The sequence below is a fragment of the Triturus cristatus genome, chromosome 1_1 (assembly GCF_964204655.1).
Source record: "Triturus cristatus chromosome 1_1, aTriCri1.1, whole genome shotgun sequence".
In the NCBI taxonomy this organism is placed as follows: domain Eukaryota; kingdom Metazoa; phylum Chordata; class Amphibia; order Caudata; family Salamandridae; genus Triturus; species Triturus cristatus.
In genome coordinates this window covers 918020919-918048283 of record NC_140579.1, presented here as the reverse complement: position 1 = coordinate 918048283, position 27365 = coordinate 918020919, and positions in this window count along the sequence as shown.

The following is a 27365-nucleotide window of genomic DNA, read 5'->3' as shown; positions in this document are numbered from 1 at the left end:
AACACTCGTGGAGTGTAGGCCAGTAATCTTTGGTGGAATCACTGCTCGGGATCTGGACTACAAGTAGCCCAAAGCACAGCCTCAGGAATTGCCAAAAAGCATATGCTGCTGCAAATGTGCACGGTGTCCAGGGGTTCGGGTTGCACGGACCCCCCGAGGGCTGCGGGTCTCAGGTTTGCTGAGAGCACTGGTCGGCCTCGGGGAAGCTTAGGAACCCACCTCCTGTATTGCAAAATCTTTGGAGTCCATCAGGAGCTGCATAGATGCAAACCGGTCAGATGAGTCTTTGGTGCCTGCCTTGCAGGGGAGTAACTCCTTTACTCGGGAGATTCTTCGGTCATCCAACATAGTGTAGATAGTTGAAATACTTGGTTTCTGTAGCAGAGTTTCGTCCAGGTAAATCTAAAGTCCTGTAGCCAGGGGTTCCTACTTTATACCCAAGGAAGGGGTGGGACAAACTGAGGACCCACCTATGGGAGGGTCAGGACAAAGGGGTGGCTACACCCATGTCCTTTGTTCAGTTTCGCACCAGAGCAGGGTCTGATAGCCCCTGCAACTAGCTTGAGCTGGACTATGCACAGGGACACCAAATGTGCCCCCAGTGCAGACATCAAAGCACTCTCAGAGTGCACCCACCCAGCCACAATACACTATAGCCTGTCTGGGAGGTGATCACACCTCCCTGTGACAGAAAACCTATTGTCCAGCCGTCCCCTGCCGGAGTTTCGTCCAGCAGCAGGAGGGCAGACTCGTGTCTGTGTGTGAGAAGTTGGCCTGACATATGCTGGTCACTAGTTATAGTGGCCACCTTGCACCAGTCCAATTCGACTCTTATGGTAGATAGGTATAAGACAACCTTTTGAAGAAAGCTATCCTAGTGGTAGCTGTGAAGAGCAGCCTTCAGGCTAAGTCTCAGAGGAATGTAAAGCAGCTTGTTTTACGTTATAATCTCTTGAATTACCAAATGAAAGGACACCGCACAGGTATATATTTCAAATATATATGTATTTATTTCTAGACACATTCTACTAATCTCTTTAGGAGATTAGAAGCCAGGAACACATTCAAATATCAACGTTTCACAATAAGTTAAGCACAAATATGGCTGGGGCCCTAGGGGCGTACCAGACCTTATACTAAAAAAGAGGTTTAGGAAAGTCGACTTGCAAGGGGACAAGGCCTAGGGCCTGTAGAATCGCTGGGGCTTCACTAATCCACCCAAGGCAGGTAAGTAAAAGACCCACGGGAGACGCGTGCAGTGTGAGAACACAGCCGCGGGTTCCCTATTGATTACAATGGAGCAAGTTGCGGTTGGATTTTTAAAGTTTTAGGGTACTTCGAGGAAGTCTACAAGCAAGCCACTTACAAGGTAAGTAATTCGAGGGCCAACACACCCTAGGGCACCGGAGTGCACGAGTTACCTCACCCAGGGAAGCCGGGTGCATAGGTGTCTTTTGGTGTCGGGTCGCGTCGCTGTTTTCTATGGAAGCCAAAGAAGATTTGCTGCTTGCGAAGACTGAAGAAGTGTCCGGTGGATTCCAAGGCTGGATTCAAGATGAAGATGACCTGAAAGCAGAAGGGACAGTGTTCACAGTCACTTGCCAGTGACCCAGGGCCAGGAAGATGGATGCCCACGGAAGTCGGGTGATTTCAGGTGATCAAGGGTATTTTGACTCTTTCACCACGAGGACCAGGAGGCGTCGACTACGACCAGGAGCTGGATTCGGAGTCTCCCATGAACTCTGCAGCTTACTGAGGTGTCGGCAACCGGATTGGAGCCAACAAGCCTTGGCAACAGCAAGTCTCGTGGAATTCAAGAAAAGTCAGCGGTGCAGACCAGCAAGGTCTGAGGGACTCACCCCTTTCACAGGAGCCCACGGTCACTCGGGACGAGGTAGGCCTCTGATTCTTTAGGGAAATCCTGCTGGAGGCTTGGACCACATGGGGTCCAATGCACAAGTTTGTAGAACGTTGTGAAGGGGTTGCACTCGACAATAGTGCACGGTACCCGGGTATTGCTGTTCCTCATCACTCGTGGGGTCCACTCGCCTCAGCTCTGCTGGGGACTCACAATGGCCGTCAAGAAGTCAGGAAATCCACTTCCAGGGCTGCAGGGACTTCGGACTCCTGCGGGAGCGTGAAAGTTTGCGACTTTGATTCAAGTTTTTGGTGCCTGCCAAGCAGGGGAGTCACTCCTTGACTCCAAGGGAGATTCTTCCGTCTTCCAAAGGTAGTGGAACGTCGAAGGGCTAGGATTCTTCTTGTAAAGTGTCGTCCAGGGTTATCTAACTTGCAATGGCAAGGTGTACCTATCTTATAGTAAAAGAAAGGGAAGGACTAGCTCTATGACTACTCCTCTAGGAGGGTCAGGGGGGTGGGTGGTTACACCCACTTCCCTTTGTCCAGATTCGCGCCAGAGCAGGGGCTGGGAGCCCCATAACCGGTTTGAGCTGGCATATGCACAGAGGAGCCTACTGCTCCCCCAGTGCAGGACATCAAACCACTCTAAGAGTGCACCCACCCAGCTCCAATACACTAAATCCTGTCTGGAAGGTGGTGACACCTCCCTGTGACAGGATGCCTATTGTTGGGCCTCCTCCACTGCGAATTTCAGTCAGCAGCAGGAGGGCAGCCCAGTGTCTGTGCTGGTGGCATCCATTTTGTGATGCCAGGGCTCTTTCTGATTTCTACCGTGTTTCCACAGTGGGTACATGTCGTCCCCTCTAGAAGGGTGGGATCATACTCCCACACCAGTTACTGGTGTGGGGGTATGATTCCAAGTTGTTTGACACCAAACACGACATGTTTTGATGCAGTCATTCCAATGTTAGTATTTACCGGGAGGTTATAATGCACTTAAGAGTATATGGTTTAACCGCATCCACAAACAGCCACAGGGAATAGACCCTGCCAGCTGCAGAGGGGCCCTGCTCAGACAGAGGCACCCCCTCACATTGTAAACCAAGCACCCTGCCCTCAGGATTGATAGAGCCTGCCTTAGGTGTGACTGATGGTTTATATGTGTGTGTATGGTGAGATATAGGAACCTATACCTCTGTGAGGAGTGCTAACACTACCTCACCCAGGCTGCAGTAGCAGGCCTGAGGTGTCAGATTTAGTCTGCTTCCCAGGTGTGGCATAATACATGCTTCAGCCCCTGGTAGGCCTGTAAAGTACCTATGCCCTTGGTACCTAAGGTACCATATACTATTGGCTCATAAGACACCGCAGTAACCAATCACTAGTGCATCTAATATGCACTCCAAGTCGTTTAGAGAGAACAGAGAGACTGGGGCCCTGATTAGCAGGGACCCAGCCAGACTATAGCCAGAAACCAGTGTTAACATCAGAAAAAAAGTGGGGGCAACATAAGTGCAGATCATACTCTCCTACACAACCCCCGCCCCCCCCCCCCAAACACAGGGACACTAAACTAATCTTGACCAGTTGAGTCTTCGTGTTCTAAGTGGAAATACCTTGAGAGTCCATCTGCATTGGCATGTTGGGTCCCAGATCTATGTTCCACTGTATAGTCCATCCCCTGTAGGGAAATGGACCACCTTAGCAGTTTAGTATTGTCACCTTTCATCTGTTTGAGCAGTAGGAGGGGCTTGTGGTCAGTCTGAACTATGAAGAGAGTGCCAAACAAGTATGGCCTCAGCTTCTTCAGGGCCCACACCACAGCAAAGGCTTCCCTCTCTATAGCTGACCAACGTTTCTCTCTAGGGGTCAGCCTTCTGCTTATAAAAGCTACTGGCTGGTCTTGACCTTCATCATTCAGTTGAGACAGTACAGCTCCCACACCCAGCTCAGAAGCATCTGTTTGGACAATGAACTTTTTTGTGTAGTCTGGACTCTGTAAGATGGGGGCAGTGTACATGGCCTGCTTCAGGTCATCAAATGCCTTTTGACAGCTAGCTGTCCACTGAACCTTCTTTGGCATTTTCTAAGAGGTAAGATCATTTAAGGGGGTCACTATAGATCCATATCCCTTAACAAACCTCCTATAGTACCCAGTCAGGCCTAAAAAGGCTCTCACCTGTGTCTGGGTGGTTGGAGCTACCCATTCCATGATGGTTTGGATTTTGCTTTGGAAAGGTTGAACCTGGCCCCCACCTACAAGGTGGCCCAGGTACACAACCTGACTCTGCCCTGTCTGGCACTTAGTGGTCTTGATAGTGAGGCCTACTTTCTGCAGGGCCTCCAGAACATTTCTGAGGTGGACCAGGTGATCCTGCCAGGTGGAACTAAAGACAGCAATATCCTCTAGATAAGCTGAGCAATAAGTTTCCATACCTGTCAGAACTTTGTTCACCATCCTCTGATAAGTGGCAGGTGCATTCTTCAAACCAAAGGGCATCACCACAAAGTGGTAGTGCCCACCAGGGGTCGAAAATGCTGTTTTGGCCGTGGCATCATCAGATAACTTGATTTGCCAGTAGCCAGCTGTTAAGTCAAATGTACTCAGATATTTGGCTGAGGCCAAAGTATCAATGAGCTCATCTGCCCTGGGAATTGGATAGGCATCAGTCCTGGTGACTGGATTGAGGCCTCTGTAGTCTACACAAAACCTCATTTCTTTCTTAGCACCCTGGGTATGAGGTTTAGGCAAAGGGCTACTGGACTAGCCCAAGAGCTATCTGAAGGCTCAATCACTCTTAGTTCCAACATTTTCTGGACTTCAGTCCTGATACAGTCCCTGACATGGTCAGGTTGCCTGTAGATTTTACTCTTGACAGGCAGGCTGTCTCCAGTGTCCACCTCATGGGTACACCAGGAAGTCTGACTAGGGGTCAGGCTAAACATATGTCTGAACTGCTGCAGAAATTGTCTGCATTCAGTTTGCTGATGGTCAGTGAGGCTGTTTGCCAAAGCAACACCATCTACTGACCCATCATCAGGGTTCTGTGAGAGCAGGTCAGGGAGAGGGTCACTCTCCTCTTCCTGTTCCTCATCAGTTGCCATGAGCAAGCCCATGCCAGCCCTGTCAACATATGGTCTCCATCTGTTGACATGGAGCACTCTAAGGGGGCTCCTGGGAGTTCCAAGATCCACCAAGTAGGTGACCTCTTCCTTTTTCTCAACAATTGTATGAGGGCCACTCCATTTGTCTTGGAGAGCTGCTGGGGCCACAGGCTCCAACACCCACACTTTCTGTCCTGGCTGGTATACAGTCAGCACAGCCTTTTGGTCATGCCAAGCTTTTTGCAGTTCTTGGCTTGCCTCCAGGTTTTTGGTTGCCTTCTTCATGTATTCAGCCATCCTGGAGCGGAGACCAAGTACATAGTCCATCACATCCTGTTTGGGAGGTTTGAGAGGTAACTCCCAGCCTCCTTGACCAAACATAATGGACCTCTGACAGGGTGCCCAAACAGAAGTTCAAAAGGGCTGTAGCCAACCCCCTTTTGTGGGACCTCCCTGTATGCAAACAGAAGGCAGGGAAGTAAAAGGTCCCATTTTCGCCTAAGCTTTTCTGGGAGGTTTTTAATCATTCCCTTTAGGGTTTAGTTGAACCTTTCAACTAACCCATTGCATTGTGGGTGATAGGGAGTTTATAATTGACACCACACTCCTTCCACATTGCTTTTAGATACCCTGACATGAAGTTGGTACCTCTGTCAGATATAACCTCCTTAGGGAAACCCACTCTGGAGAAGACTCCAATGAGGGCTCTTGCCACCACAGGGGCTGTGGTGGTCCTGAGGGGAATTGCTTCTCGGTACCTGGTGGCATGATCCACTACCACCAGGATAAACCTGTGCCCAGATGCTGTTGGAGGGTCAAGGGGACCAACAATGTAAATCCCTACCCTTTCAAATAGTACCCCCACCACAGGTAGTGGTATCAGGGGGGCCTTTGTTGTGCCACCTGACTTGCCACTGGCTTGGCAAGTGACACAGGAACGACAAAACTCCTTTGTGTCCTCTGACATGTGTGGCCAATGAAAAAGAGGAACAAGCCTGTCCCAGGTCTTGTTTTGGCCCAAGTGTCCTGCCAAAGGGATATTATGTGCTAGGGTCAAGAGGAACCCCCTAAACTTCTGAGGTATTAACAACCTCCTGGTGGCTCCAGGGGTAGGATCTCTAGCCTCAGAATATAGGAGTCCCTCATCCCAATAAACCTTATGGGGCCCACTAGCACTCCCAGCAGCCACAGCAGCAGCCTGCTGTCTGAGGGGTTCATGAGAGGGGCAGCACTGTTGCTACTTACTCAGATCTTCCCTGGAAGGTCCCCATGCCCCCAAGAACTCAGCCTGGTCAAGCTCAAGTCCCTCTGGGGCAGTTCCTTCTTCAGGATCTGCTTCTCCTCCATCAGGAGGGGAATCTGAGATCTGAGACAGAGGGGAAGGCACAGCGTTAACCCTACGGCTCCTCCTCTTGGGTAGCATCTGGTCCATAGTTTCAGCATCCAGAGCTGGTTCAGCTTTATGGATCTTGGCCTGTGACCTGGTCACAGCAAATACCTCTGCAGGTATGCCCAACATCTCAGCATGAGTCCATAACTCTACTTCAGACCAGGCTGAAGTCTCCAGATCATTGCCCAATAGACATTCGACAGGGAGGTCTGCACTGACTACTACCTTCTTGAGGCCAGTTACCCCTCCCCAGGAGAAATTCACAACTGCCAGACTATGGTTGGTCCTGAGATTGCTTGCATTGGTAACCTGGTACATTTCACCCAGGATGATCTGTGCAGGGTCCACCAGATTCTCTGCCACCATGGTGACACTAGCACCGGTGTCCCTGAATGCCAAAGCCTGTTTGCCATTTATTACAGGCTGCTGTTTGTACTTGCCCAGATTACTGGGGCTCACTAGGAAGGACCTATCAATGTCTCCCTCACAATCCAGCAATGCCTGAGTGGGTACTCTGACTAGGCCAGAGTCCACTTCAGAACCCTGGGTCAACCCTACTATACCCTTATTCTGATTACCACCTACACCAGTAGCTGCACAAAGGGGGAACAGTTGCCTTAGGGGCAGGAGTGGTGGTGGTTTGGTCTTTGGACTTGGTACAATCAGAAGTCCAGTGCCCTTTCTGTTTACAGAATTTGCACCAGGGCTTCTTTTGGCCTTTTCCCTTTGTAGACTGTGAATCCCCACCAGATGCAGATTTTTGGGGCCCTTGTGAAGACTTCTGGTCTTTTGACTTATCCCCACCTTTCTCAGAGCCTTTAGGATCTTGCTTCTTGGTGTCATCCCCTTGGTTCTGGGCTTTCTGCTTCACTCTAGTTCTGACCCATTTGTCTGCCTTCTTTCCCAATTCTTGGGGAGAGGTCAGATCAGAGTCCACCAGGTACTGATGCAACAACTGGTTTTGGCAATTATTAAGGATCTGTTCTCTCATTATAAAGATTATACAATCCCTTAAAATCAGTAACTCTACTACCAACCAGCCAACCCTCCAGAGCCTTGGTTGCACATTCAACAAAGTCAGTCCAGTCCTGAGTCTGTGCTTTCTGGGTATTTCAACCTGTACTGTTCAGTGGTTAAGCCAAACCCATCTATCAGTGCACTCTTCAGGACTTCATAATCATCAGCATCCTCTTCTCTAACAGTGAGGAGCTTGTCTCTACCTTTATCAGAAAAGGAGAGCCACAAGATTGCTGCCCACTGTTTCTGGGGGACCTGTTGTACTTTACAGGCCATCGCCATAGCAGTTATCCACTTGTGGATATCATCCCCACTCTGGTATGGAGGAACAACCTTGGACAGGTTCCTATGGTCTGGAATGTAATCTCTGCCTCTAGGGACACTGTTGCTGCCATCAGGGGGTTCTACCCCCTCTTTTCTAGGAGCTCTCTGGAGCTCAAAGGCGTCTCTATCTAAGGCCAATTGCTTGGTTCTGAGAGCAAGTCTTGCTTCCTCATACTGGAGCATCTTGTACCTTCTTTCAGAGGAGGTCTCTCTTCTATTAGAATATGAGTTCCTCTGATGGACAGATTCTCTGCCAGAGTGATATGAGTGGTTAGATTCCCTTGAAGGGGACCTAGGCCTCTCTTCACCTCTGTCAGCTCTCTTAGGGAGAATTCCTCTGTCCTTTTCAGACGCTTGTGGGTCTGGCCCTTCAATCACAGGCTCCAGGTCATCTTGATTTTCATCATCTGACCCAGAGACTATGGCTGACCCACCCCCTGATCCAGATCCACTAGCTCCTAGAGCTTGTCTAAGATCTTCTGCTGTTAGCAAATGTATCAGGTGTTGTGTGGAGGGACTCTGTCCTAACCCCAGGTGTCTTGCAACACACATGGCCTTCAAGTCAAAGAAGGTCATGTCCTTATACTGAGGTTTGGTGGACCCACTGGCTCCATCCCTTGAGGACATTCTAGTGTTGTGCAGTGTTGTACTACCTACACTAGTTTGTGGCCTACTGATCCTAGCTTGAGCTGTAGCAAGGGTGTGATATCCCTTCACAAACAGCTCTAAGTTCAGTAGAACTTATTGATACTAAGCTTGACTTTTATATGTACCTTGAGTACCTTACGTGGTTTTCAGTTAGTAATTCAAATAGAGATTTTCTGGTAAAACAATGGCAAGATGGAATCCCACACGCTGCCCACCAATGTGAGAAGTTGGCCTGGCATATGCTGGTCACTAGTTATAGTGGCCACCTTGCACCAGTCCAATTCGACTCGTATGGTAGATAGGTTTAAGACAACCTTTTAAAGAAAGCTATCCTAGTGGTAGCTGTGGAGAGTAGCCTTCAGGCTAAGTCTCAGAGGAATGTAAAGCAGCTTGTTTTACCTTATAATCTCTTGAATTACCAAATGAAAGGACACCACACAGGTATATATATCAAATATATATGTATTTATTTCTAGACACACTCTACTAATCTTTTTATGAGATTAGAAGCCAGGAACACATTCAAATATCAACGTTTCACAATAAGTTAAGCACAAATATGGCTGGGGCCCTAGGGGCGTACCAGACCATATACTAAAAAAGAGGTTTAGGAAAGTCGACTTGCAAGGGGACCATCCCTAGGGCCTGTAGAATCGCTGGGGCTTCACTAATCCACCCAAGGTAGGTAAGTAAAAGACCCACGAGAGACGCGTGCAGTGTGAGAACACAGCCGCGGGTTCCCTTTTGATTACAATGGAGCAAGTCGCGGTTGGATTTTTAAAGTTTTAGGGTACTTCGAGGAAGTCTACAAGCAAGCCACTTACAAGGTAAGTAATTCGAGGGCCAACACACACTAGGGCACCGGAGTGCACGAGTTACCTCACCCAGGGAAGCCGGGTGCATAGGTGTCTTTTGGTGTCGGGTCGCGTCGCTGTTTTCTATGGAAGCCAAAGAAGATTTCCTGCTTGCGAAGACTGAAGAAGTGTCTGGTGGAATCCAAGGCTGGATTCAAGATGAAGATGACCTGAAAGCAGAAGGGACAGTGTTCACAGTCACTTGCCAGTGACCCGGGGCCAGGAAGATGGATGCCCACGGAAGTCGGGTGATTTCAGGTGATCAAGGGTATTTTGACTCCACCACTATGACCAGGAGGTGTCGACGACGACCAGGAGCTGGATTCGGAGAGTCCCACAAAGTTTGCAGCTTACTGAGGTGTCGGCAACCTGATTGGAGCCAACAAGCCTTGGCAACAGCAAGTCTCGTGGAATTCAAGAAAAGTCAGCGGTGCAGACCAGCAAGGTCTGAGGGACTCACCCAGCGAGGGTAAGTCAGGGCAGGCCTGGAGCAACCAGGGGAGCCCTTTGGTTCGATGAAGTCTTCAGGGGACCCACAAGCCAGCCGGCAAGGGATCGCGAAGACGCCTCGTGAGGATTCGCTTCACAGGAGCCCACGGTCACTCGGGATGAGGTAGGCCTCTGATTTTCGAAGGAAATCCTGCTGGAGGCTTGGACCACACGGGGTCCAATGCACAAGTTGGTAGAACGTCGTGAAGGGGTTGCACTCGACAATAGTGCACAGTACCCAGGTATTTCTGTTCCTCGTCACTCGTGGGGTCCACTCGCCTCAGCTCTGCTGGGGACTCACAATGGCCGTCGAGAAGTCAGGAAATCCCCTACCGGGGCTGCAGAGACTTCGGACTCCGGTGGGAGAGGGAAAGTTTGCGACTGTTGATTCAAGTTTTTGGTGCCTGCCAAGCAGGGGAGTCACTCCTTGACTCCAAGGGAGATTCTTCCGTCTTCCAAAGGTAGTGGAACATCGAAGGGCCAGGATTCTTCTTGTAAAGCGTCGTCCAGGGTTATCTAACTTGCAATGGCAAGGTGTACCTATCTTATAGTAAAACAAGCATTGGCATAGCCAATAGGTCTCGCTTTTGTGACCTTATAAGTGTTTAGCCATGCAACAGTTGCATAACTAAATACTTCTAAGGTCCCAAAAGCGAGACCTATTGGCTATGCCAATGCTTGTTTCTGTTTATTACTGCTCTGCAGTAATGGCGGCGCACGGGTGCTACCATTACTACATACAAGTAATAAACTGGAGAAAAAAAAATTGCTCACGAAGAACATCAAGCGGCCGTGCGGCCGCGAAAGTGAGGCGCTCGCCCACGCACATGCACTGTAGCTCTAGGCTACAGTGGTAGCACTTTTTTGAGCCCTCACAAAAAGTCTCGCCAGACCAGCGCATGCGCTGGGTCAGGCGAGACCTAAAAAAGGGAGGGACTAGCTCTATGACCCCTCCTCTAGGATGGTCAGGGGTGTGGGTGGTTACACCCACTTCCCTTTGTCCAGTTTCGCGCCTACTGCTCCCCCAGTGTAAGACTTCAAAGCACTCTAAGAGTGCACCCACCCAGCTCCAATACACTAAATCCTGTCTGGAAGGTGGTGACACCTCCCTGTGACAGGATGCCTATTGTTGGGCCTGCTCCACTGCGAGTTTCAGTCAGCAGCAGGAGGGCAGCCCAGTGTCTGTGCTGGTGGCATCCATTTTGTGATGCCAGGGCTCTTTCAGATTTCTACTGTGTTTCCACAGTGGGTACATGTTGTCCCCTCTAGAAGGGTGGGATCATACTCCCATACCAGTTACTGGTGTGGGGGTATGATTCCAAGTTGTTTGACACCAAACACGACATGTTTTGATGCAGTCATTGCAAAGTTAGCATTTACCGGGAGGTTATAATGCACTTAAGAGTATATGGTTTAACCGCATCCACAAACAGCCACAGGGAATAGACCCTGCCAACTGCTGTTGGAGGGAAGATTTATTAAGGGTCAAGGGGGCAGGGGGCTGAGCACCGAGCTCTTGGAGTCTTCACAGAGTGAGCGAGGGAGTGAGCTAGGGACTAAAGGGGCACCTTAATTTGAGCCAGGGTGCCTAGGAACACTTGCTCAAAAAAATGAAGGAAACAGACATGTGAGCCATGGAATTTGAAGCAAAGAAGATTGGCAGTTTATTGAGAAGGTGCAACTTCATAAAAACTGCAAAACAAAGGCATAAAATACAAAATACAGGATTCAGATGGTCACATGGATTTAGATGGTATTTCCGTTTCTAAACTGTTGTACTGTCAGAGAGAGAGAGAGACTAGATCTAAAGAACACATTTATAAATGCACCATGAAAACAGCATAAATGAAGTAAAATATGTCTCAGCATACATTACACTTTTACCTAGGAACACTCACGCTTACCCAAGAGTGAGCAATCCTGCAATTATAATACAAAACATTTTAAATGCAAAAATGAAGAGAACAATAGTTAACATAGCATGACATTTCATATAGGTAAAATAGAACAAGATACTTTAAGCAAAGCAGAACAAGACACTTTAAGCAAGACAAGACAAGAGCTTCTCAGCTCTTGGGGAAAAACCTACACAGCCTGTTACCTACATACAGACAGTGAGGTAGTCCACCGAGGATTGTGTGAGCTCCCCTTTTATTTGATTTTTAGGCTATGAGAAGCGCCTACAATAACGTCATCTCACGCCACTTCTACCTCATCACTTACGGTATGGTTCTAATATTTTACCATACATGGTGACGCCCTTTCCAGTAACTGTGGTACGTGAGCTAGGTGAAAAGGTCAGTTTCTCAGGCCAAGCGCTTGCCGTAAATTGGAAGCAGAAAAATGGGTATTGTACGGGAATTCTATATATACATGTATAAATCTCCCGTGTTCTTTAACTTGACACATCTGCGGTGGCCACTTCCTTAAAAGTATGTACCAGCCCAGGAAGCAGCCCACTGTATGTCGAAAGAACAGGGGGATGTTGAACTTTGCGCTAGTGCACTTGGCACACGGGTAGGGTGGGGGCTCTTAGTTTGAAGCAGGAGGCCTCACAGAAAGAGGAGCTGGATACGATTTGGATCATACCTGCCTTCAGCCTGCTATACAGTAAAATGGCAGAACTATGGTCAATTTAACAAAGAGGCCTAAATATTGAACAGAAGGGCCTACACAGGGGTTTTATGCTGGCTGAGTGGTAAGGATGTCCCAGGGTATTTGTTATATAGTAACACAGGACCCTCTGGTCAATTTAATACGGCCTACAAATTAGGCTGACAGGGCAAGGACAAGGGTCTCATACCTCAGGTGTGGACAGAACGGGCCTGGGGCAAAATCTAACCTCTCTCATTCCCTCCTCTTGTTCATTTTATGAACAAAATCCTCACAGCATACCTTTCAGGTCTTCAAGGTATTTGGTAATGGTTGCAGGCTGCATTTAGTGTAGTCCTATTGTTACCTCTACAACTTCTATAAGTGCTAAGTTATTCACATTCCATGTTCTATCCTTGTTCTCCCTTTGCTAATTATGCATTTCTCAGGAGGTGCAACTGCTACCTACTTAGTGTGTTTACTGAAGAGCATGTTGTACATTAGGACAAACAGGTATGACATTATAACACATACCGCTTTCTGTGTCGGTAGTATAACATCCTGCTCTGTCAACTGTCCCCCTGTCCCGTCTTTATCAGTGGCAATTTATTCAATGTGGTACAAAAGTCATTATAATAGCAGCAATGGGGGGTCAATGCTGCTAGTAGCACCCATGATCATTTTCTTCAATTGTTCTGAAAGTCTTGAGCAAGTCTTGAGGCATTGTTCCAATCATTGGTACGTGTGGCTAGTGTGACTAGTTGGAAGAATGTCTTATCTTCTGCTGCGTCTGTTCTATGTTCAAAAAGTCTGCTGAATAATAATGTAGAGCCTCAGAGATGATACCTTTAAACAGAAAAAGTAACCATTGGTGCCTGTCTTCAAGTAATTTGAGAGGTTTGCAAGCACTTCTTATTACTTAGGCACATTCGATATGAAGAAAAAAAAGTGAAGAAAAGGTAAAGATGTCTCGTTGTCACAACTTGTAGACTGAGGGGTTGGGGCGTCGATGTTTCCAGACGTTCTTTGAGTGAAGTATCCTTGGGGCCCGCTTACACACTCGTCCTTTCTCTTCTGTGTAGCACATGCAACCCTTCAGGATGAACTTGGGATACCATTCCCACTTGGTAGTTTCCGTGGAACACATGTAGTTTCTGTGTGGCTCCTTGCCCCTTGTACAACCCCTCAATCATCTGTGAGATGAACGCCGGTCCATTTTCAGAACCCGAAAGCATAGGTTCTCAAAAGCGCGGTGTGAACTCTTTCAGGAGGCATTTGGCAATAGTTTATGCATTGCTGTTTTTGAATTGGCAGGCCTTAGTCCATTTGCTGATCATGCACACAATAACCAACACGTACTTGTAGTTTTAGTAGGGGGTATGTTGGTGAAGTCCATTCCATGTGGGGAAATGAAGTGGCCTGAGGCAGTGGAAATACAGCTTTAGGAAAGCAGTCTGATCTTCCTATCACATCGTACAAGTGTTGAACCATGAAAAAAGACGGACTATGGGGGCAAGCACTATCGTTGGTAAACATTTCTTTCCATTTGGGTCTATTCATATCCCTTTTCTGTTTGTATACATCCTCCCCTGTTCCCTTCTTCCTTTTCTTCCACCCAGCCCTTTTAATAATATATTTAGTGTCATATGCTATTCTTTCTTGTACATCTACATCAATAAATTCTTTACCAATTGATACAAAGTCCTTGGGGGAGGTATGTGCAGCACAGTCTACAATTGAAACTTTGGTAGTAACAGGTCTTGCAATAGTTGAGCTATTAATGGTGCACGCTGCATGTGTTGTCCAGCTGACGCAAAGAGGGAACTCCGAATGAAGAAAATAACCCAAAAATTATATTGGCATCCCTATACAAAACTTTAAAACGAAATTCATTATCTCCAAAAGCAAAAGAGGAATTAAAACATTGTACTATAGCTTGACCCAACCGCAAACACAGATGGGAATCTCTGTCACAGTAACACCTTTAGTAATCAAAAACACTCATAGTTGTCAAACTGTGCTCAGGGATGTGTAATTCCCGTAGCCCTACTCCCAGGACATATTTTCTTTTGATTTCAAGGGCAGCAAGTTTTCATGCATATTTCGCCCTTGGGACAAGTAGGCCCAATCCCTACAGCACAAACCCTTTGGCTGTTAGTTTACAGTACCACATTATGGATCAGGGAAAGGCATTGTCTGCAATAAAGGTAATATTTGTGTCCATACGTTAATGCTGTTCAAACTTGCATTTATTGTTCATTCATGCAAAGGCATTATTATTAGGGTGAGCGCTCTCAGTAAATGCTCAGACTGCACTACTGATAGTGGTTGGAGTATAAACATGTGTATACACCTTTTCAATTTCAGCAATGTGAGGCTATGTATACTGCTCTCAGAATGCTCTCCAATTAGATGCAAATATTTGCAGAAGCTTGAAAGCAATACTGATAATTCTTTGCTTTTAAAATAAAATGTTCACAAAAAGAATGCAAAACATTTAGCTAAACTACTAGACTAAGGTAGGTACCATTTCTTTGCAACATAAAAATAAACAAGCATTGGTAAAGCCAATGAAATTGTTGGTCAGCCTTTTGGCTTTGTCAATGCACAACTTGTTTTGGCAATATTTTTGTGAAACCTCATTGGTGTGGTAGTTGCTGGGCCCTCACCATTATAACAAACATTGGCAAAAGCAGAAATCGTTTTGGTCTGAAAAATCACACATTGCACAGTACTTCCTGGCACTGGATAAAACAACTGTGTGTGGATATGCTCCTTGTGAAAGAACAGAATGAAGTCACTCACAGTGAAGCTAGCCAAGAGAGGGAGGGAGAGACAACATTTTACTAAACATAAAAGGTCATTGTTAATGTCAGACCCAATTAGGGGCCAATCCCTACACCTTGTAACCTATTTTCAAACACCCTGAAATATTGCACTATATATTAAAACACACACCAAATCTGTACACATTCTATCCTTGAAACATTATAATACGAAGCACAGATGCACACTATCCTTCTGTATTGGCATAGACTCATTAGAAATGATCAATACCTAAACATAAAATAAACACAACATTATTCCTTTTCCTATTACTCCTATCCTTTGTGTCCCTGGCGAATGCACTGCATTTAGAATGCATTTTAGCACATTCCACCTTACACTGTAATTTATTACTCCAATATTCTCTCCAACTCTGAAGAACATCTGCTTGTGAAGATGGCGGTGTTCCTGATGTGGCTGATCACCTGTCCTCTTCTTCTTTGGACTCAGGGATGATGGGGCCCTTCCCCTTCTGCCTGAATACCTTAGTAGAAAGAAACTTCGCAGCGGGTGTTAATATACAAATATATGCCTTCTTACATAATTTCATTGCCACTCTGATATCTAATTGATGTGACCTATACATATATTAATTGATCAGGGAGAAGTCTATGGGACGTTAAGTTGTTGTCAGAACATTGTAATATTTGTGAGTGAAAACAGAGTGACCCATGGGCAATAATCTATTTTTGCTTTCTCTCAATGTATTACCTTTAAACAGTCCGTTCAGGCATTGCTGAAAGTTGTTGTTACTTTTACATTGTAATGGACACATGGTCTAGCTGTCATCCAAACGTGTGGGAAAATGTGGTAGGCCTGAGCCTGTGGTATGATAAATTTGTCCTATTTGTAGTTTATTTCTAACAAGACACGAGGTGATGAAAACAATAACATTGAGCCTATGTAGGCAAACATCCCGAAGACAGGAAATTCAATATTCTTCTTGGAGACGCAGGGAAGAATTTAATAATAATAACCTCTAATCAGTCATTAACTAAGAAAGCGAAAGAAGAACCCAAACAGAAAATAGAAACTTTTAAGAGATATAAAAACTTGTAGTGGTCGAACTGCAAAATATATGCAACCACCTCTAAAGTCAGCAACTCTAATTTTAGAAGGCCTCTTTAAATTCACACCTATTATTCTGGCAATATTGCGATACCGAGCAATGCTTACTCTATGCATGCCGTCCTTTAACATTGAGATCTACTTTATATCTGCACGTATTATTTATTCTTTTGTATTTTCCTAGTACTGGGGCATGTGGTGGCTACCTGTGGTAATCTTATTCCTACGAATCTCTGGTTGTCTCATATTTTGAAAGCTGCACACAGCTGTGCATATCCGAAAACGTATTCCTTACTTCCTCTCACCCATCTGCACATAAACACATACATATTCCTTCACTGAACTGCACCACGTAAAGCCTGAAACACTGTATTCAATCTCGGCTTCCACCCGTTACCAAATTGTGTGATTCTAGGCAACTATTCCTCCTGCTCACTTCACTTCCACAGACACAAATATATTTCTACACATACATTTTCTTTCTACTAAATCCTATGTCCGCTGCCAACCACAGGACAGGGAGCCCATTTCCTGCCTGGCTCAACGCCCAGAATCTGTGGTTGGCCAGGACTGCTACTTCTGAAGGCAGCCTCAAAAATCTGTTAACCCTTCAACACCATGTAATATCCAGACACATGTTGTCTTTAATTGTACTTAAAATATAGCTTATTTTAAAATAATATGGCTTTTGTGTAAAGCGCAAGTTTACTCAGAATGGTATTGTGGCGCAAAATAGCAAATCTTTATTGTTCCCCTAACTCGATGGTACTCATTTTATCCAACTTGGAAAGATGAAAGGCTGAGGAGACCTAGCAGCATTTGACATGTGACCATGAAGTCAAACCATGGGTATATCTAGCGTGCATTCCACTCCATCATTTTATCTCCCCTATTCTGTGCACAAGAAATTGGAAGGGAACAGTCTCCAAATTTTCCCTATTAACTAACCCCAACTGTGTGCTCTTTGTGGCAGCACTTACTGGATCTGCCCTAGTATTCGGGCTACTGCTTGTGCCTGCTTCAGTTGCTGCTGAATTTGGACGCAGGTAGGAGCAAATTATTCTGTACTTGGTTGCTCAGTACTACAGCATTTGGCATAATCTTCAGTGTGAATTATAATTGGCCATCCAAATAGAGAGATATTAATATGCATTTGAAACTGAAAGTATCACCTTTTCTGCCAGGAAACTATATTACCTATATTGATGGCATCTTTAGTCTTTTTAATATGGTGGGCCATGATCCAAAAATATCAAAAGGAACAGCTCCATTGTACCTGGTACATTTGACGCTGGGCCAAGTCTAGGGTGTAAAGCAACCAGAAAATGCAAAAAGGTGCTGTGTGTTGTGGCGAGAAATGCATGCATGAGCCTTCCTCTCTCTCCTACTACCAATTTACTGAATATTCAAGTGGGCGGATCCATTACTATGGGTGCCAGCACGCCAGAAAGGTGAGATGAGAAGCGTGAGGTGTCACTGTCAAGGAACAGAATGTACTTAATGTAGTGTGTAATGAGTTAAAATAGGGGAGCCTATTTAAAACCGTGCACAAAAAGACGTAATTAAGAGTTGTGAAGGCAGCTACTTGGAAGCTAGACACAGTATTCACTGGATGCACCGCGCACCAGTTGCGTGGTCTCTAGTTGAACCTGTCTCAGTTAAAGTGGGTGTGCTTGGCACGTACCCAGATGTTCCTGCTTATCACTTCTCACTGCAGTGCACAAGAGACGTACACCTATATATAACATCTCCTATGGTACCACTGTGAGAGAAAGAGATGAGGAGGGCCCATAAGCTAAATAAGAGATGAATGGTAAGTATTTCCCTTCTAAAAACAAAAGGTATTACGTTGAAGTGCCACTTTTATTCATCAAATCATTAACACAGCAGAGAATATATTCTTCAGTTTGTTAGCTCCAGAAAGACTATTCAAAACTACAATTGTAATCAGCCAAAAATAATAACACAAGAATAGATGTTCATGACGCTCAAGTATCTAGAAGGCAAATCCTTAAATGAAAAAAGTAATCGTGCAAGAATTTACAATTTCAAAATACATTTAAATGCAATGAAAGGGTGAAATTTCATGGTCCTGGGGCACTGCACCAAGGCAGCCTAATTTGAGGGGGTGCTTCGGCAAAAGTATGACAGCATGGTCCTGTAAACGATAGGGAAAAATAGCTGTCTGATTTATATGAAAGAAGAACCCATTTCATTAAAAAAAGTCAATATATATAGCCTGGAAGTCTTAGCAAAGTCTTGGCATTTAAAGACACATTTCTGGAGCGAAGAACAAACTCATGTAATGCAAATATATTTTAAGTCAATGGAAATACTTTTAAAATGCAACATACACTTTACTGCAATGCTAGGAATGCACACGTTAAGTTTAGGAGGGACAACCATTAGTGCTTTGCAATAATGTTTTAGAATAAGAGCAATGCAGAGGAGAGAGAAAAAGACCATTTCAAATTACAATAAGAAATTAGAGCTTCAGCCAAAGATGCTTAGATAGAGGGTTGAAGGAGACCACACAGGCGTCAGTGACCCAAGGGGTCACTGCAGCGGGGTAGTCCGTCAAATGGATTAAGAGGCAGATTTTTATATTCTTTTAATGATAAACTATTGACCGCAAAATGACAACATTATCAAGTGCCTCTGACCTATAGGACATGACGCATTGTGGTCACTTCTGGGCCATATTTAAGAAAATAGAAGTGCCACCCACGCTACAAAAAAAATTCTCAAAGGTCACAGGATTCTTGACCATGAATCATAATGAAATTGAGCATCTATTGAACAGAATTTGCGTCACTTCAGGGAAAAAGGCCTATAAGCCAGGTAAGAGAGGGAGAGACGCTAAATTGCAAATCGAGAGAAGGTGACAGACATTATATCTATTAAAGTACACCGCATGTAGCTGAAAAAGGAGTAGAACAGAGGGCATCCATTACAATATGGCGAGAGAAGTCGAAAGGCGTTGGCTACTGCCAGGCCTAAGAGAGGAAACCACAATGCAATGTGATGAAGAAAAGTAGCTCCCCTTTTGGAAGCACGCAGTTTGCAAAAAAGGATACTGTTAAACTCAATGCGATAAGATGCCTCCCATTCATTGCAGAATTAAACATTCAACCAATACAATTTACACCAAATAAGTCATCAAAATTCAAAACAAATGTGAGCTGCCAAACGCAGTTCCATAAACATGTATTTGTGGCACAAAGCGAGAGACGCCAGACACAACCTCCTGTCATCAAGTACATGCTTCAAAATATAAATGTGAGGAAATAGTTAAACAATTCGGGGTATATTGTTGTGCACTACGTGGTCAGTTATCTGAAAGCGACCTGTGCTAATTAAATGTGGTGCTGCGCCACATGGGTCAGTCAGGGCCTGGGGGGGCAAGGAGTAACTATATAATACTATTTATTCACAAAAAGGCAACAACTTTGATATAAAAAACAATAACAATCCTAGTTATTATTGGTCTTACTAAATACATGAAAGGTCGGTGCGCCAGGCACAGATGCTTAAAAAAAAAAGACAACCACAATGCATGCTAAAAAAGGCCACAATAAAAAAGACATTTGACCGAAAGATATTCGCACTTCAATTATACAAAATGTGAAGCATATTATGTACACGTCTACTTATATATATAAACCCACAGCGCTATTTGCGCATTCTCCTCTTCTGGCCTAAATACGTACAGAAGGGCGTCTTAAAATAACATAGCAAAAAATAAACGTCTTTATATTTCACTTTATCATTTCAACACAGGACGAGAACAGGAAGGTGTTCTGTTCACAAACCATAATCACACAATACTCATGTTGACTGTCTTTGGAAAAAAAACATATACTGACAGTCCCTCGCAAAAGCAGAGGAAGTCTGATAACTGCTTATCATAAATCCTCATGTGCCAGTCACAAGACGTAGAGTGGCACATCTTATCTGGGACTCGGAACCGCTCCTGAGCCCGCAAAAAGCTGAGATTTGCATCATGCAAACTCCTTGTCTTCCTGCACTGGCGTAAACTCTTACATAATATCTAATAAATCATCCCAGGGAAACCACTTGTAATCCACAAATAGGAGATATCCCTCAGCTCGATAGCTATGCGAGCCGGGGTAGTCTGCCTCCTCCCTATTAGTAATGAAATAGGGGTCCCCACTGAATTAACAGAGGAGCACCAGAAATAAAAACACGTACATAATCACTGAAAGATTGTAAATTCTAAATTCAACCCTTCCTTCTCTGTCAGATGGTCCCTTTTGACCTCCTGGGACAGAGGCCCTCTCTCATGTACTATATAAAGAAAGGCACCATAACATGCTCATTACAATAATAATAAAGATGAGCACCACTGAAAGACGCCAGACGCAGTCTTTCCCTTGGCTATATTTCCCTTCTGTTTTTTTTTCTTTTTGTTTCTTTCTTCTTAAAAAAAAAAGGGAGCGGTAACAAGTTATAACATCAATGAAGCAAAGTGAGCCCTTGAAAGACGCCAGACGCAGTCTTTCCTTTGGCTCTACGAGAGGCACAACAATAGCATACGTCTATGTATAGCAAGAAAAACACATAAATCACCTAACTTCCTAACTTCACTCTCTGGCTCAGAATTCCATGTCGCACACAAGCTTCCCCAGCCTCAGAATGTCCTTTAGCGAGACCAGCCAGACAGGGAAGAAAAAACTGAAAGGGAGAAGGAACGCAGAGGTCTCACAAGGGCTCCTCTCAAAAACTGTCACCAAAAGACCCACGTCAGGCAGCACTCACTTACCTGAGTGTTGTTCTCTGAGGTTTCAGTCAGAAAGGAGTCACGAGGGGTTAGTCTGCGTCCTCTCGGTCCCAGCTGTCTCAGCTGCCTGGTCTGCTGGTACTGCCAATCCGAGTCACGGCACCAAAATGTTGGAGGGAAGATTTATTAAGGGTCAAGGGGGCAGGGGGCTGAGCACAGAGCTCTTGGAGTCTTCACAGAGTGAGCGAGGGAGTGAGCTAGGGACTAAAGGGGCACCTTAATTTGAGCCGGGGTGCCTAGGAACACTTGCTCTAAAAAATGAAGGAAACAGACATGTGAGCCATGGAATTTGAAGCAAAGAAGATTTGCAGTTTATTGAGAAGGTGCAACTTCATAAAAACTGCAAGACAAAGGCATAAAATACAAAATACAGGATTCAGATGGTCACATGGATTTAGATGGTATTTCCGTTTCTAAACTGTTGTACTGTCAGAGAGAGAGAGAGACTAGATCTAAAGAACACATTTATAAATGCACCATGAAAACAGCATAAATGAAGTAAAATATGTCTCAGCATACATTACACTTTTACCTAGGAACACTCAAGTTTACCCAAGAGTGAGCAATCCTGCAATTACAATACAAAACATTTTAAATGCAAAAGTGAAGAGAACAATAGTTAACATAGCATAACATTTCATATAGGTAAAATAGAACAAGATACTTTAAGCAAAGCAGAACAAGACACTTTAAGCAAGACAAGACAAGAGCTTCTCAGCTCTTGGGGAAAAACCTACACAGCCTGTTACCTACATACAGACAGCGAGGTAGTCCACTGAGGATTGTGTGAGCTCCCCTTTTATTTGATTTTTAGGCTATGAGAAGCGCCTACAATAACGTCATCTCATGCCACTTCTACCTCGTCACTTACGGTATGGTTCTAATATTTTACCATACATGGTGACGCCCTTTCCAGTAACTGTGGTACGTGAGCTAGGTGAAAAGGTCAGTTTCTCAGGCCAAGCGCTTGCCGTAAATTGGAAGCAGAAAAATAGGTATTGTACGGGAATTCTATATATCCATGTATAAATCTCCCGTGTTCTTTAGCTTGACACATCTGCGGTGGCCACTTCCTTAAAAGTATGTACCAGCCCAGGAAGCAGCCCACTGTATGTCGAAAGAACAGGGGGATGTTGAACTTTGCGCTAGTGCACTTGGCACACGGGTAGGGTGGGGGCTCTTAGTTTGGAGCAGGAGGCCTCACAGAAAGAGGTGCTGGATACGATTTGGATCAGACCTGCCTTCAGCCTGCTATACAGTAAAATGGCAGAACTATGGTCAATTATGCTCAGGCAGAGGCACCCCCTCACATTGTAAACCAAGCACCCTGCCCTCAGGATTGATAGGGCCTGCCTTAGGGGTGACTGTTAGGTTTATATGTGTGTGTATGGTGAGATATAGGAACCTATACCTCTGTGAGGAGTGCTAACACTACCTCACCCAGGCTGCAGTAGCAGGCCTGAGGTGTCAGATTTAGTCTGCTTCCCAAGGGTGGCATAATACATGCTTCAGCCCCTGGTAGGCCGGTAAAGTACCTATGCCCTTGGTACCTAAGGTACCATATACTAGGGGCTCATAAGGCACCGCAGTAACCAATCACTAGTGCATCTAATATGCACTCCAAGTCGTTTAGAGAGAACAGAGAGACTGGGGCCCTGATTAGCAGGGACCCAGCCAGACTATAGCCAGAAACCAGTGTTAACATCAGAAAAAAAGTGGGGGCAACATAAGTGCAGATCCTACTCTCCTACACTGTGGCTGGCAGCATCCATTTTGTGATGCAAGGGCTGGTACTGGGTGTACCGGTGCGGTCATATAGCTCCCTCTAGTAGGGTGGAATCATACCTCCCACACCAGTTACTGGTGTGGAGGTATGATTTCAAGGTGTTTGACACCAAACACAACATGTTTCCATGCTGCCGTTTTAAAGTTAGCATTTACCGCGAGGTTATAATGGTAGGCTGCATCACAAACAAACCTGGAATAGAGGTTCCGAAGGCTGCAGAGCGGCTCTGCTCCTGCAGTTGCACCCTCTTACATAAAACCCAGCACCCTGCCTTCAGGATTGATAAGGCCTGCCATAGGGATGACTGATAGGTTTATATGTGCAGTGATATGGATAGAAATAGTGAACCTATATCTAAGTAAGGGGTGCATGCACCACCTTACACAGGCTGCTGTAGCAGACCTGTTGTGTCATTTTGAATGGTCTCCCAGGGGCATAATACATGCTGCAGTCCCTGAGAGGCCTCTGGGGTACCTATGCCCTAGGTACATAGTATACCATATACTAGGGACTTATAACGGTACCCCAAAATCCAATCTGAAGTGTACCTAAAGTACATGCAATCAATTCAGAGAGAAAGCAGCTAGGCTGAGGTCCTGGATAGCATGATCCCAGCCAGACTAAGTCGAAACAGTGAAACATCAGCAAAAAATTGGGGGTAACTATAAGAAGCAGATCCTACTCTCCTACACAACCCCCCCCCCCCCACAAACATAAGGATATTAAACTAACCTTAACCAGTTGAATCTTCATGTTCTAAGTGGAAATATCTGGAGAGTGCATCTGCATTTGCTTGGTTACTCCCAGGTCTATGTTCCACTGTATAGTCCATCTACTGTAGGGAAATTGACCACCTCAAAAGTTTGGGGTTTTCACCCTTCATCTGTTTTAGCCATAAGAGGGGCTTATGGTCTGTCTGAACAATGAAGTGAGTGCCAAACAAGTATGGCCTCAGCTTCTTCAGAGCCCAAACAACAGCAAAGGCCTCCCTCTCAATAGCTGACCAACGTTTCTCTAGGGGGGTCAGCCTTCTGCTAATAAAAGCTACTGGCTGATCCTGACCCGCATCATTCAATTGTGATAACACAGCCCCTACCCCCAACTCAGATGCATCTGTTTGGACAATGAATTGTTTGGAGTAGTCAGGACTTTGCAGAATGGGAGCAGTGCACATGGCCTGCTTCAGGTCATCAAATGCCTTTTGACAGCTGACTGTCCTCTGAACTTTCTTTGGCATTTTGTTAGAAGTTAAGTCATTCAAAGGGGTCACTATGGATCCATAACCTTTGACAAATCTTCTATAGTACCCAGTCAGGCCCAAAAAGCTCTGACCTGAGTCTGGGTGGTTGGAGCAACCCAGTCCATGATGGTCTGGATTTTGCTCTGCAATGGTTGAACCTGGACACCACCCACAAGGTGGCCCAGGTACACAACCTGACTCTGCCCTATCTGGCACTTGGTGGCCTTGATAGTTAGGCCTGCTTTCTGCAGGGCCTCCAAAACATTTCTCAGGTGGACCAGGTGATCCTCCCAGGTGGAGCTAAAGACAGCAATATCATCTAGATATGCTGTACTATAGGCTTCCAGGCCTGTAAGGACTTTGTTCACCAACCTTTGAAAAGTGGCAGGTGCATTCTTCAAACCAAAGGGCATCACCACAAATTGGTAGTGCCCACTAGGGGTAGAAAATGCTGTCTTTGGCTTTGCATCATCAGCTAGTATGATCTGCCAGTAGCCAGCTGTTAGGTCAAATGTGCTCTGAAACTTGGCTGAAGCCAAAGTATCCATAAGCTCATCTGCCCTAGGGATTGGATGGGCATCAGTCCTAGTGACTGCATTGAGACCGCTGTAGTCTACACAAAGCCTCATCTCTCTCTCACCATCTTTGGTGTGAGGTTTGGGTACCAAGACAACTGGATTATACCAAGGGCTATCTGAGGGTTCAATCACACCAAAATCCAACATCTTCTGGACTTCAGTCCTGATACAGTCCCTGACGTGGTCAGGTTGCCTGTACATTTTATTTTTAACAGGTAGACTGTCCCCAGTGTCCACTTCATGAGTGCACCAGGAAGTCGGACTTCGGGTCAGTAAAAACATATGTCTAAACTGATTGAGAACTTTTCTGCAATCAGTTTGTTGCTGGACAGTGAGGCTGCCTGCCAAGGCTACATAATCTACTGAACCATCATCAGGGTTCTGTGAGAGAAGGTCAGGGAGTGGATCACTCTCTTCCTCCTGTCGCTCATCAGTAGCCATGAGCAAGCCCATGTTAGCCCTGTCAACATATGGTTTGAGCCTGTTGATTTGGAGCACCCTATGTGGGCTCCTGTGAGTTCCAAGGTCCACCAGGTAGGTAACCTCTGCCTTTTGCTCAGTTATGGTATGGGGGCCACTCCACTTGTCTTGGAGGGCTGCTGGGGCCACAGGCTCGAACACCCATACTTTCTGCCCTGGCTGGTAAACAGTCAGCACAGCCTTTTGGTCATGCCAGACCTTTTGCAATTCCTGGCTAGCCTCAAGGTTTTTATTAGCCTTCTTCATGTACTCAGCCATCCTGGAGCGGAGACCAAGTACTTAGTCCACAATATCCTGTTTAGGGGGTTTGAGAGGTAACTCCCATCCCTCCTTCACTAGACACAATGGACCCCTAACTGGATGTCCAAACAGAAGTTCAAATGGGCTGTAACCAACCCCCTTCTGTGGAACCTCTCTGTAGGCAAAGAGAAGGCAGGGCAACAGTATGTCCCATATGAGCCTAAGCTTTTCTGGGAGACCTTTAATCATGCCCTTGAGGGTTTTGTTGAACCTTTGAACTAACCCATTGCATTGTGGATGATAAGGGGTGGAGAATTTGTAATTCACTCCTCACTCCTTCCACATAGCAGTCAAGTAACTAGATATGAAGTTTGCATCTCTGTCTGATACTAGCTCCGTAGGGAAACCCACTCTGGAAAAGATTCCCAGGAGGGCTCTTGCCACCACAGGTGCTGTGGTGATTCTAAGGGGAATAGCTTCTGGATACCTACTGGCATGGTCCACCACCACCAGTATAAATCTGTGCCCAGATGCTGTTTGAGGATCCATGGGTCCAACTATATCAATCCCAACCCTCTCAAAGTGAACCCCACCACAGGTAGTGGTATCAGGGGGGCCTTTGTTATACCACCTGCCTTACCACTGGCTTGACAGGGGACACAGGAGCGATAAAACTCCTTGGTGTCTTCAGACATGTGAGGTCAATGAAAGTGAGGGATAATTCTGTCCCAAGTCTTGTTTTTGCCTAGGTGACCTGCTAAAGGGATATCATGTGCTAGTGTCAATAGGAAGCTCCTAAACTTCAGAGGTATTACCAACCTCCTGGTGGCACCAGGCTTGGGGTCTCTACTCTCTGAGTAAAGGAGTCCATCATCCCAGTAGATCCTATGGGACCCACTAGTACTCCCAGCAGTCTCAGCAGCAGTTTGTTGTCTGAGGGGTTCAAGAGAAGGGCAGCTCGGCTGCTCCTGGCTCAGATCTGCCCTGGAAGGGCCCCCTGTCCCCAAGAACTCAACCTGATCAGGTTCAAGCTCATCTGGGACAGTTCCTTCTTCAGGACTAAGATCATCTCCCTCAATTCACCGATCTGCTTTCTGAGTCAGGGGGAAGACACTGCCTTACCCCTACTGCTCCTTTTCTTGGAAGGCGCCTGGTCCATTTTTCCAGGATCAAGGGCCTGTTTTGTGTTAGACATTTTTGCCTGTGACTTGGTCATAGCAAACACATCTGCAGGGATTCCCAACATTTCTGCATGAGTCCTGAGCTCCACTTCAGCCCAAGCTGAAATTTCTAAATCATTGCCCAACAAGCATTCAACAGGGAGGTCTGCACTTACCACAACCTTCTCAGGGCCAGTTACCCCTCCCTAGGTGAAATTAACAACTGCCAAGGAATGGTCTGTCCTGACATTGCTAGCATTGGTCAGTTGGTACATCTCACGAAGTATGATTTGCTCAGGAGCCACAAGATCTTTTTTCACCATTGTGACACTTGCTCCTGTGTCCCAGAATGCCAAGGCCTCTTTTCCATGAATCAAAGGCTGCTGTCTGTATTTGCCCAGATTACTGGGACTGACAAATAGGGAGGCCATATCCATGTCTCTATCACAGATCTGCACAGCCTGAGTAGAAACTCTGACTAGGCCAGAGTCCATCTCAGATCCCAGGGTTAACCCTACTACACTCTTATTCTGAGTACCACTACTTGGAGCTGAACTAGGGGGAACAGTTGCCTTAGGGGCAATGGTGGCTGGAGTTGAGTCCTTGGACTTGGTACAATCACTTGTCCAATGGGTCTTCTGTTTACAGATTTGACACCATGGTTTCTTCTTGCCTTTTTCCTTGTTGGATTGTGACTCCCCACCAGATGCAGATTTTTGGGGCCCTTGAGAAGACTTCTGGTCTTTACCCTTCTCCCCACCCTTATCAGAGTTTTTAGAATCCTGCTTCTTGGAGTCACCACCTTGGTTCTGAACCTTCTGCCTCACCCTGGTTCTGACCCATTTGTCTGCCTTCTGTCCCAATTCTTGGGGAGAGGTCAGATCAGAGTCCACCAGGTACCGATGCA